This window comes from Rattus norvegicus, chromosome 7 (genome assembly GCF_021556685.1).
Source record: "Rattus norvegicus strain SHRSP/BbbUtx chromosome 7, alternate assembly SHRSP_T2T, whole genome shotgun sequence".
NCBI classification, from domain to species: domain Eukaryota; kingdom Metazoa; phylum Chordata; class Mammalia; order Rodentia; family Muridae; genus Rattus; species Rattus norvegicus.
In genome coordinates this window covers 29585518-29603223 of record NC_141540.1, presented here as the reverse complement: position 1 = coordinate 29603223, position 17706 = coordinate 29585518, and the positions used below count along the sequence as shown (strand labels likewise).

Sequence of the window (17706 nt, the reverse complement as noted above, 5' to 3'; positions counted from 1 at the left end):
GGGGTGGGGAGAAGACCACATCCTAGAGGTAGGCAGAAGAGATAAGTGGCCAGCTAAGAAAAGGGAAGACTGTAGTTACAACATGCAGGTATTGTTCAGAGAAATGGAAATACTCTTCTCTATGGGTTTCATAGGCTAGAATTAGTCTCTGTGTCTCTGTCTGTTTGTCTGTCTGTCTGTCTGTCTCTCGCCCTGGAACACATGTCAGGGTGTGCATATGGAGGTCAGAGGACAGCCCATCTTAGGTCTTCAGGCTTAGCTACAAATGTCTTTATCCATTGAGTTATTTTACTAGATCAGCACCTTAATGTTTGAGACCTCTCTCTCTCTCTGTCTCTCTCTCTCTCTGTCTCTCTCTCTCTCTGTCTCTCTCTCTCTCTGTCTCTCTCTCTCTGTCTCTCTCTCTCTCTCTCTCTCTCTCTCTCTCTCTCTCTCTCTCTCTCTCTCTCTCTCACCTGGGTTACTGATTTGATCACAACTTGGACTAGTTGGCCATGGCCACAAGCCTCGGGGAACTTCTCACCAGTGCCTTTCTAGCACTGAGATTAGAGACACACATTGCTGTGACTGGCTTTTTATGTGGGTCCTGGGGATTAGAACCTAGCCTGTGCACTGAACATTTTACTGACTGAGTCCCTTAATGGAGCAAACTCTTTTTTTTTTGGTTCTTTTTTTTCAGAGCTGGGGACCGAACCCAGGGACTTGCGCTTCCTAGGCAAGTGCTCTACCACTGAGCTAAATCCCCAGCCCCATGGAGCAAACTCTTACATGAAGAAGTTCATTCCTCTTGCCTCGACACATATACCTTCATAGAGACTGAATAAACATATATCATCACGCTTTTCTTTAACAGTGAGTGACAGAGACCCTCCACATGTCCATCTGAGCCTAGGACTTTTCTTCGTGATATAAACTAGACATAGTTGGGAGGAGGGAGTGTCAGCTGGGGAGTCTCCTCCATCCGTTTGGCCTGTGGACATTTCTGTGGGGCATTTTTGATAAATACGAGGAGCCCAGCCCACTACGGGTGGTGCCACCATGGGCAGGTGGCACTGGATTGTGTAAGAGAGAAAGCTGAGCAAGCTCTGAGGAGCAAATCAATCAGTAAGCAGCACCCTCCATGGTTTCCGCTTCATTTCTTGTTTCCAGGTTCCTATCTTCCCTTGGATGACTGACACTGGGCTGTAAGTCGAATAAACCCTCCCTACCCAGATGCTTGTGGTCATTGTTTTATTACAGCCACAGAGAAGGAAACCAGGACTTTTGTTATGGCAGAATGATGTGTTTCTTGGTATAATTGGTGTGTTTTATTTATTCTTTCATCCTTCATGAAGGATGTTTGAGTTGTTTCTGCTTTGGGGTTCTTGCCAGCTTGTTTTTGAGAATGTGGTCTTGTATTGCTTGGGTGTATATGCAGGAGTGACACTGCCAGGTCATTCTGAGGAGCCGTTGGGCTGTTTTCCATGGCTGCTACAGAACGTCACACAGCTACCAGTAGCATGCGATGGCTCCAGTTTCTCCAGGGTCTTGCTGCCCCTTGTTAGTACCTTTTGGATCACAGCTATCTCAGAAGTTGTAAAGCGTACCTTGTGGCACTGATTTGCATTTCTCTGGTGAGCAGCGACATTGAACATCTCTTCGTGTGTTGATTGACAGGTCACTTGTATATCTTCTTGTGGCGCTAAGGCTCAAGGTTTCTGTGGTTTCAAGGCCATTAGTGCCAGACTGTGGTGACTTAAACTGTGGCCCTGGCTGGGACAGAGCAGTGGTGGAAGAGCCTGTCTGGGAGTCCCATACCCAGAGTAAAACAAGTGACTTTCAACTGGGACATGAGGAACAGAGCCACTGTTCCTCAAAGAAATTTATGTCAAGATGTCACCCCAAGTCCTTTCCCCTCATCTGTCTTTTTGTTTGTTGTATCGTAAGAGTACTATAGTTGAGCTTGGTGGTGCCAGCACTTGCGAGGCAGAGGTAGGAGATCTCTGTGAGTTCAAGGCTAACCTGGTCTACAGAGGAAGTTCCAGGACAGCCAGGGCTATATAGTGAGACTCTGCCTCATTAGGCTTTAGCAGATCACCTAGCCCCTGGAGCCACCATGTATTATTAGGTGTTGTTCATGCACTCTCCCTTCGGATCTCCACAGCAGGCCAGTGGTATATATTCTTTTCAGGCGTGAAACTGGAGCTCAAAATTCTGATGATGTCTCAGCCACTGAGGAAGAATAGAATGAGATGAAAACCCACATCCTGTGATTCTAAAACCCACACACTCTTCTCTATAGCTAGTAGGTCTCTTTCCGGCACAATGAGCTGACAGTAAATCTATCGCATTTATAAAAATAAAAGACTCTTATAAAAGAGACAAGGGCCTGGCCATTCACCTAACGTCACTCCACTGAAAGGCGTGGGAATTGTGTGGATCTGGGAGCCAGGCTTGGGAAGGAGAAAACTCCTGTTGCTGCATGTGAGCACCGTGGGTAAGCCATTGTGTTAGCACTTCCTTTCTGTGGCCGTCAGGGTGGCTCCACGCTGGTCATTCTTCTGCTTGGCATTGCAGGTTGGAGGCAGGCAGAATCAGGCTCTGAGGCACTCTGGGATACACATTACCGAAGTAGATAAAGGAACTTGCAGTCACCACCCAGCCGGGTTTCCTAGTGAGATTAGGAGGGTAGAGATTATGGGGAGGGAAGGAGGGTCATGGGTAATGTGCTGAGAGAATGAATGACTGCCTGGGGTGGGCCGTGAGGGCAGGGGTTAAAATTTTTTTCCCTGAAGTATGACATGGAGATGTTTAATAAAATGAGGACTGGAGAATGTAGCCATTTGGAGAGGACCTTTATTTCAGCGTTCCTCTCTAATTCTTTTTCCTTCTTCTTTGTTGGTGCAAAGATGCAGATATTGTAGAGCTCTCCGGAGGCTCCCTGCTGACTATACCACAGCTAAGGCTGAAGAGAGGACTAGTAGGTATTTCTCCTTCCTTTTGAAGAAGCTTTTCCCTGCATCCAACCACATTTACCATCAGGAGAGCCCAGTAGCGTAGATGGGGTGACTAGGTCACTGCTCTTGGTTAGAGAGATGCCTTTCAAGTGTATCCATCTGATGCTCTCTGATTATGCCTTGGGTTTTTTCCTGCTCTTCATGGAGATGCGTGCCAGGGGTACTTGTGTGTTAGCTGCTAGGGCAAGTCAGGGCTAAAGGTTACCTAAGGCTTGGGAGCCTGATTCAGTTAAGAGCCTCTCATCTCTAATTTTGTCAACAGACAGTTGTTACACACATAATTTGGCTCAGGTAGACTTCAGTGTATTCAGAGACATGTCCCTCCATCATGATGATGTGTGGGTATGAGGGGTACTGAAAGGGATAGGCAGGTAGATTAAGTTCCCTGGCTGAAATCTGGGACGGAAGCTAGAAGTTCTGGTCTTCAGGAAGACCTCTGAATAGGTCCAAATTGAACCAGGAGGGTCAAGGGTGACCTTTAGGGCAAACTGGGCTTTGAACAGAAAGAGACGTGTTGAATGTATGTTCTGAATCCCTTGTCATTAGTCTCTGTGGGGGAGCCAATCTCAGATTCATTATATGTCTTACTTACTAGGTGCATCAAGAATACATTATATTTGGTTTCTGTGACCCATACCCCACTTCAGAGCTTTGTCTGTGGTGCACACTGTTGCAAGGAATGGCTAGGTTAGGGCTCACTGTGCACACAGTGAGTGCCTTGGTCCTCAGTTGAGATGCAGTTCCTCTGTTTATAGAGCATCCACCTAGGTCTTTGAGTCTCTCGTGTCTTTCAAACCCTCCTGTGTAGACACACTGTACTATAGCTCTTTCTGTTTCTTGAGCTTGGAGTCATCACATTCTCTACTCTCACCTAGGAGCCCCACATCTCCTGTTACTTTCTATGAAAACAGGAACAAGCTAGCTTATTAGCTTGTAATGCCACCCTATCCCCCATTTCACCATGAGAGGATGCTCCTTTTTCTGTCTTGTGCTTAGTTAAGAGGGAAAAAGGTGGCTTGGAGATAAGGGTGCTGGGACCCCACTGAACTGTATTATAAGGTGAACATCACCATCATCTAATAATACAGTGTTATTTAGCATGGCATTGTCATGGAGGTGGGAGGAGATATGAATTTCAATGTGATGGAATTCCATAAACTGTAGAGTCTAGTGTCTTCTAAAATCTTATGTTGACAGCTAAAACCTCATTCTCAAATAATTTATAAAGGAGAACAATATTTATCTCTATATGTCTGTGTCTATCTATCTATCTATCTATCTATCTATCTATCTATCTATCTATCTATCTATCTATCTATGTATCATAGGGAGGTACTGCTTTAAGAATCACTTTTGGATTTGAAACTCATGTTTTTGTAGCTCAGATGCACACCAGAAAAGGGACATTCATAGTTCTGTATGGTGGGCTTTTGATTGTAAGGCAGCCTATGCATCCTTATTTTAATTCACAGATAATGCATTGGGCAGTGGAGGACTCTTGTGGGCACAGCTAACCCTCCATTCACAGGCATTTCAAGGAGACCTTTACCTTGTTCAAGTCATCCATTTGGCCTCAGGGGTTCATAGACTTGCTTTGTCACACAGAAATTCTTATCCGTCTGTCTGTCTGTCTGTCTTAGGGTTTTACTGCTGTGAACAGACACCATGACCAAGGCAACTTTTATAAGGACATTTAATTGGGGCTGGCTCACAGGTTCAGAGGTTCAGTCCTTTATCATCAAGGTGGGAACATGGCAGCATCCAGGCAGGCCTGGTGCAGGCAGAGCTGAGAGTTCTACATCTTCACCTGAGGGCTGCTAGTGGAAGACTGACTTCCAGGAAGTGACGGTGAAGGTTTTAAGCACATGCCCACAGTGACATATCTATTTCAACAAGGCCACACCTCCTAATAGTGCCACTCCTTGAACCAGGCATATTCACACCATCATACTATACATCTATCTATCCATACACCATTTCTCTCTCTCATCTATCTATCTATCTATCTATCTATCTATCTATCTATCTATCTATCTATCTATCTATCTATCTATCTATCTATCTATCTATCGTATGTTGAGACAGTGTTTTCCTGTGTAGCTTTGGCTATACTGGAACTTTCTCTATAGATGAGGCTAGCATTGAACTTAAAAAGATCTGCCCTCCCGAGTGCTGGTGCTGGGATCTGCCTGCCCCTCTTTCCCATGTGTTGGGATTAAAGGCATGTGCCATCATTGTCTCCTCCTCCTCCTCCTCCTCCTCATCTTCTTCTTTTCTTCTTCTTCTTTTTCTTCTTTTCTTCTTCTTCTTCTTTTTCTTCTTTTCTTCTTCTTCTTCTTCCTCCTCCTCCTCCTCCTCCTCCTCCTCTTCTTCTTCTTCTTCTTCTTCTTCTTCTTCCTCCTCCTTCTCTTCCTCCTCCCCCTCGGAGGGGAATTCAGGAGGTAGTAGAGACAGAGAAAGGAAGAGAGAGATAGAGATAGGACAGAGAGAGAGAGAGAGAGAGAGAGAGAGAGAGAGAGTGTAGAGGAGTAGAGGCCAACCATGAGCACATGGAGAGAGAAGGGGGAGGGGAATAAGGAGAGAAGGGACAGAGGGGGAAGAGGGTAAGAGAGAAAGAGAAGAGAAAGAACAAGAGATCAGTAATGACTTTTAAAATGGAATATGCATGCAGGTCTTCTAGGTTCTTAAAGTTCTGACACAGTAGATCCGGAAAGAATTGCCATTTCTGAACTCTTTTCCCACTGAGTGGCAGAAATACAGCTTTTCAAGCATCTCCTGATCTTCCTACTTCTTTTATTTGGAGATGGGGAACGATTTAGCCCAGGATGGCCCAGAACTCACTGCATAGTTGAGGACGACCTTGAACTTTGGATCTTCCTGCCTCTACCTCTTGAGAGCTAGAATTACAGGCATGTACCACCATACCTGCTTTATGTAGTGCTGGGGATTGAATCCAGGGCTTTGTCCATGCTAGGCAAGCCCCTTAGCAAGTGACCCATACCTCCAGCGATTTGTTTAAATATTATTATCCTCTGCTCTTCCTTGTCTTCCTCCAGATGGGGTGCACCACAGCCAAATAAGTTTCCACATGTTTACCTTTTCCATTCTGCCTCTATACTGGCTGGTTTTGTGTGTCAACTTGACACAAGCTGGAGTTATCACAGAGAAAGGAGCCTCCCTTGAGGAAATGTCTCCACGAGTCCCAGCTGTAAGGCATTTTCTCAATTAGTGATCAAGGGGGGAGGGCCCAGTCCATTATGGGTGGTGCCGTGCCTGGGCTGGTAGTCCTGGGTTCTCTAAGAAAGCAGACTGAGCAAGCCAGGGGAAGTGAGCCAGTAAGCAGCACCCCTCCATGGCCTCTGCATCAGCTCCTGCCTCCAGGTTCCTGCCCTGTGTGAGATCCAGTCCTGACTTCCTTTGGTGATGAACAGCAATGTGGAAGTGTAAGCTGAATAAACCCTTTCCTCCCCCAACTTGCTTCTTGGTCATGATGTTTTGTGGAGGAATACAAACCCTGACTAAGACAGCCTCCCTGTGGTAATGTCTAACATGCACATGTGAAAGCTTCTTTCTGGCTTAATCCCATAAGTGGTTACCTGCTCCATACCTATTGTGCACACTGTCTCCACTGGTTGAAGTTTCAGAGAAAAGTCAGGTGTTCACATTGTTTTGGGGAACCTTCTTCTTAGTACCATACTTTGAACTTCACCCCTAGACCTCCTAGGCAGAAGGAGTCTTATTTTCCTCTTGAGTCATCTCTCAGCCATTATTTTTAAACTCTTCAAGGTATCTTCCTCATCCTGGAAGCCACTGGGTGCTTAGAGCTAAGTGAATGACTAAGCAGGAACTTAACTTCCAGCATTCAGCACCATTCTACCTTCCTGAGTTTCAACCAGAAGAATCCACTGGTTCTGTCTTAGACTGAACAGCTGCGTTCACATGTCTGTGTTTTCTTAATGCCTCCTCTCTCTGGAGAGAAAGCTTTCCCTACGTTCTCTGTTTGGCAAATCTTTCAGAAAGGTAGTTGGAATGGTACTTTGGTCAGAAGTCTTTTCCTAAGTGTTTGTCCACTTAGGGGGATGTTAATTATTCTTGTCTGGGATTAAGGTTGGAGCACTCTTAGTGTATGCATGGGGCACTGGTGTTCAATTTAGAGAAAGTTGTCCCTCCTATTTGGCTGAGAGTCTTAGCCAGAGGAGGAGTAGAAAGCCACAGAGTGCCTCTCGGGGTTTAGAACTCGGGGCAGGACACGGGCTGCATGACACTGTGTGGGGTCCCAGGGTTAGTAACCAGCAGGTAGTGACTGGAGACTGTAGGAACTCAATGATTGAAAACAGGAGAGTTGAGCTGGAGTCGAGCAAGGGGTGGTACCATGGGTGTTTCTAGGTGGGATCTGTGCAGTGCAGAGCAGGGAAAGGGTGACTGGCTAACTGTTTTCCAAACCTGGCTCCTCATCTTCCTGAGTACTCAGGAAGTTCCTTCATACAAGGTATGATCTGACAGAGCTGGGCTCAAGGCATTTCCTGGTAACAGTAGCCTTTGGGGGTTAGAAGCAGGAGGAGCAGGAGTCTGAGGCCAAATAGTACTAAGTCCTGTGGGTTGTCAAGATTCTCTCTACTATAAGGGAAGGAAAACTGATGGCATCCTTCGGCAACTCTGTGCCACCTTTTCTCTTTCCATCTCCACATACTGCATCTGCCTTTTCCAACTGCATATGCTTATGTGCACACCCTCCTGCTAAGTAGACTCCAGATGACAGGGAATAGAACACATATGGGTCCTATCCCATAGGGCTGACAGTGGGTTCCCCAGAACTGGCTGGGACCTTAAAGAAAAGTTTCTTCAGTCTGCTCTACGACCATAGAAACTGAGGCCCAGAGATGGGAGTGAATAGACTTGATTCATGTCTCAGTGGCAGAGTCTAGAACAGAGCCAAAATCTCTTGATTTTAACCCATTTTCCCTCCCCCTTTTCTTCCCCCTCCCCTTCCTCTCTTCCTCTTCCCTTCTCTTTACCATTTTCATTATGGTTCTCACACCTGGTTGGTTGGGCTGTGTGGAGATCAGCTGATACAATGCAGAGAAATGCCGAGTGCGCCAGACAGCATACAATTAACACCGATAAATGAAAACGTTACAGGGTCCCAGCAGGGCAAGGAGAACAGTGGGGATCACAGCTTCCCAGGAGTCTCCCTCAGAATGCAAAGCTGCACAAGGTCAGTGTGGAGCCTTGGCTGCAGTTTTTGACTTAAAAGAGGCAGCAACGTATAAACTTTGGGTCTGGCCAATCTTGATGCATGCCGTTTTGTTTTTGATTTTTTTTTGTGTGTGTGTTGTTTGTTTGTTTGTTGTTTTTAATTGGAAAGGTCATTATAATACAGTTTAATTCTATATTTGTAGTGAGAGGACTGGGAAGATGGCCAGTCAGTAGAGTACATGCCATGTAAACCTGAGGACTTGAGTTTGATCCTTAGAGCCCACTGAAGAAGAAGAAAAAGAAGAGGAGGAGAAGGAGGAGGAAGAGGAGGAGGAGGAGGAAGAGGAGGAGGGGAGGGGGAAGAGGAGGAAGAGGAGGAGGGGGGAGAAGAAGAAGAAGAAGAAGAAGAAGAAGAAGAAGAAGAAGAAGAAGAAGGAGAAGGAGAAGGAGAAGGAGAAGGAGAAGGAGAAGGAGAAGGAGAAGGAGAAGGAGAAGGAGAAGGAGAAGGAGAAGAAGAAGAAAGTGGGCAGGAAAGAGAAGAAAGAAAAGTTGAGAGAACTTTCTTGCAATCCCAGCCTTAGGGAGGCAGAGACACGTGTATCCCTGAGCGTACTTGACAGTCAGCCTAGTCTATTTGACATGTTCCAGGCCAGTGGGTACCCTTCTCAGAATAAAAACTAGGGAGGTTGTGTACACACACACACACACACACACACACACACACACACACACACACACACAGGGAATTCTTGAGAAAGATGTTTTTTGCAGATAACTCCTCCTAGCCCTTGCAGTGCCCGGAACAGGGAGAGGATGTTTTGAAGGCATTATTGGAGTCCACTCCTGGTCACACGGAGTCCAGGGGTGGTGTTTCTCTGGCAGCATCAGAGGCCCAATCTTGTGGTGTGTTTGTAGTCCTCCCCCACATCAAGCTCCTTGACAGCTTCCTTCCATTATTCTGGCCCGCGTGAAGAGCGCACACTCGAACACAACTCTCTCAGGAATTCTGGGCATTTCCCGCCTTGGGAATCAGCTGTTGAGCTGTGTTTATTGGAGAGCCTTTGTTTTCTTCTTTGAAGACAGGAAGCTCATTAGTAACAAGCTAGAATAATCAACCTTTAACCCAGGCTTTAAGATGTCCCCTGAGAAGAGGGGATTTCTTTTTAAAAGGAGGGCATGGTCAGGACGTAGCCAATTCAGTTGCCAAGCTGCCCAATCAGGACCTAGGCAAGCCACATTCCGGAGATTTTGAGGTTCCCCAGAGGTATCTGCTTTTCCTCTGTGATCTCTCTCACAGCTAGAAATATCAGGAAAAGCTGGGACAAAGTATACTGTGGAGATTAGCAACAATAACCCTGGAGTCCATGCTTTAGCTCAGCCACTCACTAATTGTGATCTTGGGCAAGTTATTTAACCCCAGAGTCTTCATCTTTAAAACAGGGATACATAGTAAAAATACCCTTCATGACATAATTGGGAGGCATACATGATCTCTCCTTATAGTACTTATTGAAGAGTTCATTAATGCCTTGACTCACGCCATTGCTGTGTGAAGAGATACATAAATGAACAAGTCTGTGTCCTTGCTTTTGAGGAGGTAACACTCAGTGGGACAGACAAAATGTACATATTATTATAAGATTTATAAAACTCGAGTGCCAGGCTTTGGACGCACGCTGAGGAGGAAGGGTGTGGATGTAGTATTAGTAGTAGTTGTGGTAATGACAGTACATGTGCATTAAGGATTCCATCAGAGTAGTGGTGATGGTGCTAATGGTGGTCATAGGTTGGTAATGATGGTGATCATGTGATGGTGGTCATGTGATGGTGGTCGTGTGATGGTGGTCACAGTTGCAGAATCAGCAGACACTGTTGTGTATGTGGTGACAGTGTGACGATGATGGTGATGGTTTGTTTAAAGATGGAAATAATGACAGGGTTGTTGCTGGTCATAGTTAGGGTTTTAATCAAGGTGTCAGTCATTAGAATGGTGGTCATGATGGTGTTAATGCTTTGAGTAGTAGAGATGTCTACTCTCTACTCCGTGAAAGCAGAGGGTGGAGTGACAACAATGATTTATCATGAGGAAGATGGGCAGATCTTGGTAATGGTGAGTAAGGTGGCGATGACTTGCCATGAGAACGGTGGCAATAATGCTGCTGCTGCTGGTGACTGTTTAGCTATAAGTGTTAGCACAGGGGCTCTGTGATGCTGGTGATTGTGAAGTTGTGCTAGCACAGGGGCTCTGTGATGGTTACTATCCATCATTGACTGGACATTGAATCACCTAGGAGATACACCTTTCAGTGTGTCTCTTGAGGGGGTTTCCAGAGGAGTTTGACCTGAGTGGAGAGAAACACCCTGAGTGTGAAAAGCACCATCCCATGGACAGTGGCCCTGGGCTAAATTAAAACTAAAAGTGTCAAAAGTAAAAACTGACCTGAAACTCAGCATTCATCTCTCACTGTTTCTGATTGCGAATACTGTGACCAGCTGCCTCGTGTCCTCATGTCCCTGTGTCCTCAGTGCTGTACATCCTCCACCACACAGTTAACCTGACTGGATTTAGAATGACCTGGGAGATTGTAATATACCCCTGTGTGTATCTGTAAGAGTGTTCCAGAAAGAATTGAGGGGAGAGACAAATATAGAATGAGGTTGGCATCATCCCATGGGCTGGGGGCTTGGGTATAATAAAAAAAGGAGAGAGAGAGAGAGAGAGAGAGAGAGAGAGAGAGAGAGAGAGAGAGAGAGCTGGTATTAGCATTCTTCTGCTCTCATCTCTTCAGAGATGTAAGCGAGCAGTTCTTGCTCCTTCTATCCTGGACTTAGCCACCTGGCTTTCATATTTCCCACCACACTGGACTGGATTCTCATATCATGAGCCCAAATGAATTCTTCCTTAAGTTGCTTCCCATCAGATATTTGTTCACAGCAACGAGAAAAATAACTAATACTCCACATGATCTATCTCTCAGTTTCCTTCCTGTAAATGGGGTGCATACAGCACTCACCCAGTATGTGGGGTGCATACAGCGTTCACCCAGTATGTCCTACCCATCTTGTGTTCATGACAATAGTTATAGTTCCAACTATAGCTGGCACTACGGAATCAGAGACACGAGTTTCCCAACATTTTGAAGTAGAGTGCCACGGGACCCTGTAAGGGTAAAAGTTTTGTTTTAAGTTTTAATTACTATGTGTAAGAGATCTATAAAACCAAAATGGCTGTAACCTGTAAGCCTCACCTGCCCATAGGCAGGTAACTTCCTGGAATGCTGGGGGCTGTAGTTTGTGTAAGATAACAATCTGTATATTTACACTTCAGTAAATAAGGTTTGTTGTCCCAACTGCACAGGATGTGCTTGATCACATGTAGGTGGGAGGTACATAAACAGGAAGTGTCTATGCTAACTTGGCTGGATGAAGGTGGGGAAGTAACCTTGTGACTTTTGTATTTATAAGCCCTGCCTAATGTAATTTGACACCATTTTCTGGGAATCCTAGGTATGGGCTTGGCCAGTATTTAATAAAACTTACTTCAAATTAGGCTCAAAAAATTGTGATAGTGGTCTTATTTTTGGCCCATGGGATTAACAGTCACCAGGAATAGATTTTTTACCTCTGCCAAAGTCAAGGACTGTATGTGCAGAAGCAGAAAAGAGAGACTTTCTAAATGTTAATACAGGATGTGAAGGAACTTGTCCTAGAGGCCCCAGAAATGGCCTCTAGGCCATTTTTCTTCTTTTCTTTTCTGTTTTTGTTCCCATTCCTTCCATTTATGTCTATCTATCTATCTATCTATCTATCTATCTATCTATCTATCTATCTATCTATCTATCTATCTACCTACCTATCTCTCATATCTATTTTCTATCTATCAATCATCTATCTATATCTATCTCTCCTTCTATTATCTATCTTCTGGCTATCTATCATCTATCTATCTATCTATCTATCTATCTATCTATCTATCTATCAATCATATCTATTATCTATCTATCTATCTATCAATCATATCTATTATCTATCTATCTATCATATCTATTATCTATCTATCTATCTCTCATATCTATTATCTATCTATCTATCTATCTATCTATCTATCTATCTATCTATCTCTCATATCTATTATCTATCTATCTATCTCTCATATCTATTATCTATCTATCTATCATCTATCTATCTATCTATCTATCTATCTATCTATCTATCTATCTATCTATCCTTCTATTATCTAGCTATCATCTGGCTATCTATCATCTATCTAAGCATAAAGTCTCAGGTGAGAGCTTGTTTGTGGTTTATTATTTCGGTGCTGGGACTTTAACTTGGGGGCTTTTGCATACCACACAAGCTCTGTATCCCCGAGCTCTTCTGTTTGTTTATTTTACCAGGTCTGAAACATCCCATGTAGCTGAACTTTTGATCCTTCTACCGCTACCTCTTCAATGCTGATATTATAAACCTATACCACCATGTTTTGCTTTGGGGATGTCTCAGAGACATGTTTTAATTGGAAAGAAAGGGTGTTAAGGAAACAGGAGCCGAAACCTGTTTTGGAAAAACCAGTCAGCCCTCTGCAGAAAACACAGCAGGTATTTTACTAGGATTTTAGAGGGGCCTAAGGTATTATAAGAATGGTGGCTACTTTACCTTTCTCCTCTCTCTCTCTCTCTCTCTCTCTCTCTCTCTCTCTGTCTCTCTCTGTCTCTCTCTGTCTCTCTCTCTCCTTTCTTTTCTTTCTTAAAAGAAATCTGATGGGTTAAGGAGATTTCCCCAAGTCAGATACAGAGCAATGGCTAGTTTATCCCTGGGAACATCTGGGTATTACCTTATCTTGTGCCTGGCGGGGTTTCTCCCATGAGGAATGAGGAGATGAGGGACACTTTCAACATTCTGTTAGCAAAGGGCATTCTCTTGAAGCATCTATGGGGTAAGGGCATCGTAGCTGGTGCCGTTTGTCCCAGAAGTATCCCTATTAATGATTTTAGCAGCATGTAAGCATATAGCAATTTTCAAATGTCCTGCTCACTGGACTCCAGCATCCATTTCTTCTTCGGTTTGTTATACTTTATGCCTAAGATATTTCAAAAGCACACTGTTAGAGAAGGTAGAGAAAGAGGGAAGGGGTGTGTGCATGGACAGGGTATTCAATGTGGTAGCTTTCTCAACTTATTATAATGAGTTGCCAGAGAAAGGGTTTATTTTTATCGTAACTCATGAGGGAGTGGGAGGCCAAATGAGAGCTGGGAACCCAGTGTACCAGCTGCGATGCTTGCTCTGTCCAGCTCACTGTTGCCTTCCGCTCGCTTCTCCCTGCCTGTGAAAACCTTCCTTCTTGCTTGGGAACAGCGGTAGTTCTCAGCTGCTACCCTAGTCACCAGCCAGCATCTTTAGGATCTTTATCCTTAACACCCTTTCTTTCCAATTAAAACATGTCTCTGAGACATCCCCAAAGCAAAACATGGTGGTGCCTTGGATGCAGCCAAGGAGGAACCCAGTTTCCTAGCTATGGAGAGCAGAGATGGGTCAACTGCTTTTGGAAGCTGCCTCCATAAGGGCTGGGCTGGGCCAGCGAAGAGACCTTCATAATGCTGGACATGGAAGTTCAAGCTTTAACCACAGCTCTTGAAAGTTGAAGTTGGGAGTTTGAGCCTAGCCTTGGCTACATTCTTTCCTGGGCTTCATGAGACCATGAAAAACAACTAACTAACTAACTCACTCACTCAACTACCCACTCACTCATTACAAGAGCTTTGACCTTGGACCATGAGGCTCAGAGCAGAGGCCCCTCACCTTTGAACAGACACATGGTTGATTCCATTAGAGAGTAGAAGTCTCCTTTAACTCCCAACTCTCCCAGACTGCACACTCCTGAGGCTGGAAGACTGCTTGTGTTTCCTAGTGCACGGGCTGGTGTATGTTAGGGTTACTAAGAGGCTCCCTCGTCCACAGTTAAAGACCGCTCCAGAGCCTAAGAGGTGTCTCAGGGTTAAGAGTACTGCTCTTGTAGAGGGTTGGAGTTTGGTTCCCAGCCTACCCATTATCTCCTTAGCTGTCACAGAACACTCCCTTTAGGACCTACCGTCTTTCGTTTGGTTTTGCTGGTCCCCTTTAGGGAAGCAGATCTTTAAAAGGATTTTTTTAAAACTGTGTGTCATGCTGTATATAGTACACACACACACACAAAAAAATATGACCGAGTAAATTGTTTCTTAAGTTTTTATTAGTGGCATCAGGTTAAGCTAGCGCGGTGGTGAATGTTAATTGTCTATTTGGTGGAATCTAGAACCCTCTGGAAGCTGGGTCCCCGACCATACTTTCTGGTGATTGTTTTAATGACTTTAATTGATTCGGGATGATTCATCTTAACGGTGGGCAGAACTATTCCCCAGAAGAGCAAGCTGAATGCCGCATACACTTGTCTCTCTCTCTCTGGTTCCTCATTGTGCGCATGACGTGATCAACCGCCTTAGGCTTCTGCTGCCTTGACTTCTCCTGCTGTGATAGATGGCACCCTTGGACCAAGAGCCAGAGGAAACCCTTTCCCCTTTAAGTTGCTTTTGCCAGAATGTCTTCCGAAAGCAAATCAAAGACACCGAGATGCTGATACTGTAGTCCTCTACCTCCATTAGGCTAATTACACAGAAGTCTTAGACCCAGAACCAACAAGACTGGTCAAGAGCAGTCTTGGGCGGGAACCGTGCTCCCTGTGGTGATCTAGTGTTTCAGCCTCCTTCCATCTTCGGTATCAACTGCTTTAATCTCTATTTAAATCTCTAAGGGCTGGAGGTTTTCGTTCCTTTGGGCGCGTTTCCTGGTGGAATAATGAAGCGGGTTGGTGAATTTGAACCTTGTCTCTGCCACTGTGAAGTCGTAACATTGAAAAATAAACTGGGCCCACTCGAACCCACCATCTAACTCATTCCAGGAAAGACACACGTGTGCTTGTCCCTGATCTCAGCCCAGACTCTTTACTGAAGATCAGTGCGATCAACTGGGGCTGTACGTGAGTGGTGCAGCCTGTGTTTGGCTTGTGTGATATCCTGGGTACAATCGTTAGTATCAAACCTATTTACCCCACAACAAAAGCAGAACCCTGGAATTGCTGACTTTGTTGTCATTCATGCCTTTAGCTATATCTTACCATACACACATGTAAGAGACAGTCTAGTTTTATTTATTTTTGAATTTCTTCCATTTGATTTTGGTTTTGCTCAGTCTTGGACCTAAGAGTATATGAGATGAAGGAGAAAGGTTCAGTTTGGTTTAGAGATCATTTGTGCTGCAAAGACATGAAGGGTTTTTTTGTTGTTTTTTTTTTTTTTTTTTTTTTTTTTTTTTTTTTTTTAAAGACAGTTAATTTCACGAATCATACGTTCTGGGCCACAGTGCCCAGGTATGCGGTAGAATTTTATCCTGGGTCTTTCTGTGAGCATGTTTGTTTGAAATGAAACTCACGTTTGAATCAGCCAGCTTTGAGTAAAGCACGGTATATCTCTGTCCATAATGGGTCTATTTTAAAGACAGAGCAAAACAAAACAAAACTTTTATTGGTTCTTTGTGAGTTTCACATCATGCACCCTAATCCTGTTCATCCTGCCCTCCACCTTGCAGCTTCCCTCTACAACAGAGAGAAGGATTGGCTGTGAAAACTGCAGTGTGTCACAGTGTGTCCCACAGTGTACCCTTTTATCCACATGTCTTCACTTGCAGATGTTCATTGCAATGAATCACCGGTCTGGTACGAGGCCTCGGGCTTCGGCTCCACCATCAGAACTGGATCCTAACCGGGACTCCTCTGGGATATCCTGTTGTTGCCCTGTGTCATGGAGATCCTGTCGTTTTGAATCTGCAGTCCCTTCATGCGTTCCAACAGTTCATTGATGGGGTAGATGTTGGGATGGGCCAATTTGAAACCCTGGATCTGGGCCTGGTTTTTTTTTTTATCTGCTCAGATGAAAATTCAAGTGGAATACAGGAGGATTTTGTTGGCAGATGGTCTTTGGACTGGAACCCTAGCGTCTCCTCTCCCTTGTTCTCTAGCCTGCTGGTTCACCCTGCATTCTGGACTTGCTAGATCCCACCATCATGTAAGCCAATTTCTTAAAATAAAGTTTTCTATTTTTATATGCATTCCATTGATCCCATTTCTCCAGGGAACCCTGACTAATACGGTTGTGTTTGGATGGTTTCCTGACTTTTCTTCTGCTGTGAATTGGTGTAAACTTTCTTGTCTGTGTTTTGGATGTCTGTGTATAAGGGTTTTTCTCTACGAGAGCTTTTAAGAGAGCAAAAGTCTTTGTTTGATTTTCATCCTCTGATGACTACTGCGCTCAGATTATCCTTCTTATATCTGTGGTTTTCTTCTCAGTGAAATGCTGGTTTCATTAGCATTTCCTATTGTGGTTCCCACCCCTTGCCCTTTTCATGTCAGACATTTTTAGTTATAAATTAGTAATTTTATTTCCTTCAGGGGATCTTTGACTCCTAAGTTAGTTGACACAGAGGTTTCGTTCACTGAATTTTTGATACTGAAGTCCCTTTGAGCTTTTGTAATTATTTTCACATACGTGTATGTGTGTACCTACTCATCTGTATGTGCAACATGTACATGCAGTGCTTTAAATGGCCAGAAGAAGGAGCTAAAACCCTGGAGCTGAAGTATGGGCAACTGTGAGTTGCCAGGTATATTCTGGGAACCCAGCTTGGTCAGCTAAAAGGGTCATCTACTGCTGTTCAGCTGTCTGCAACAAAGTTCTTAATTTAAAAGTTGAATCCAGCATTATAATTTGTGTTTCATTTGAGAAACACACAAACAATTGATCTTGGATGTAACCCTCCACATTTCCTTTAGAAATTTCAGCCTTCTCCTTTACGTTTGAATCCTTAAAAAAATGATGTATTTACCTATTTATTTGTGTACATGTGTTGTGAGTGTGCATATGCATGTGTGTGTGTGTGGGGGGGGTGCTGTGTATGCCTGTAGAGGCTGATGGTTGACATCAGGTATCTTCCTTAGATTCTCTTCATCTTATTTTTTGAGGCAACATCTTTCATCAAATGTGGAGCTCATTGATTCAGCTAGACTAGCTGTCAAGCAAATCTCAGGGATCCTCCTGTCTCTGTTTTTCTGATTCTTAGATTACAGGCACATGCCACTCTTCCTGGTTTGTTTGTTTGTTTGTTTTTAAGAAAAAAAACTGGATCCTGGGGGTTTGAATCAGGTCCTCATGATTGAATAGCAAGCACTTACTAACTGAGCCATCACCCTAGACTCTAGGTTGAGTTATGATGGCTAATTTCAGTTGTCAACTTGACAAAATCCAGAATCGCCTGGGAGACAAACCTCCAGGCATAACCTCCTGTGAGGGTTTATCTTGGTTTGGTCAATTGAGGTGGGAAGATCTGTCCACTGTGGGTGGCACTATTCCCTAGGATGGGATCCTAGATTGTATGAAAAGGAAAAAGTGAGATGAGCACAAACATTCATCATCTTTTGTCTCTGACT

The 17706-nt window shown here is 44.3% G+C and overlaps 1 long non-coding RNA gene and 1 pseudogene across 1 annotated transcript in view; both read left to right on the top strand.

Moving 5' to 3' along the window:
* Positions 1-2298: 2298 nt before the first annotated feature.
* LOC120093544 (uncharacterized) overlaps positions 2299-17706 on the top strand; it is a 65458-nt gene continuing 50050 nt past the window's right edge. The window contains exon 1 of the long non-coding RNA XR_015625186.1: positions 2299-2476. This is a non-coding gene — a long non-coding RNA (uncharacterized LOC120093544). The remainder of the gene's footprint in view (positions 2477-17706) is intronic.
* LOC148004592 (small ribosomal subunit protein uS13 pseudogene) overlaps positions 10318-17706 on the top strand; it is a 32245-nt pseudogene continuing 24856 nt past the window's right edge.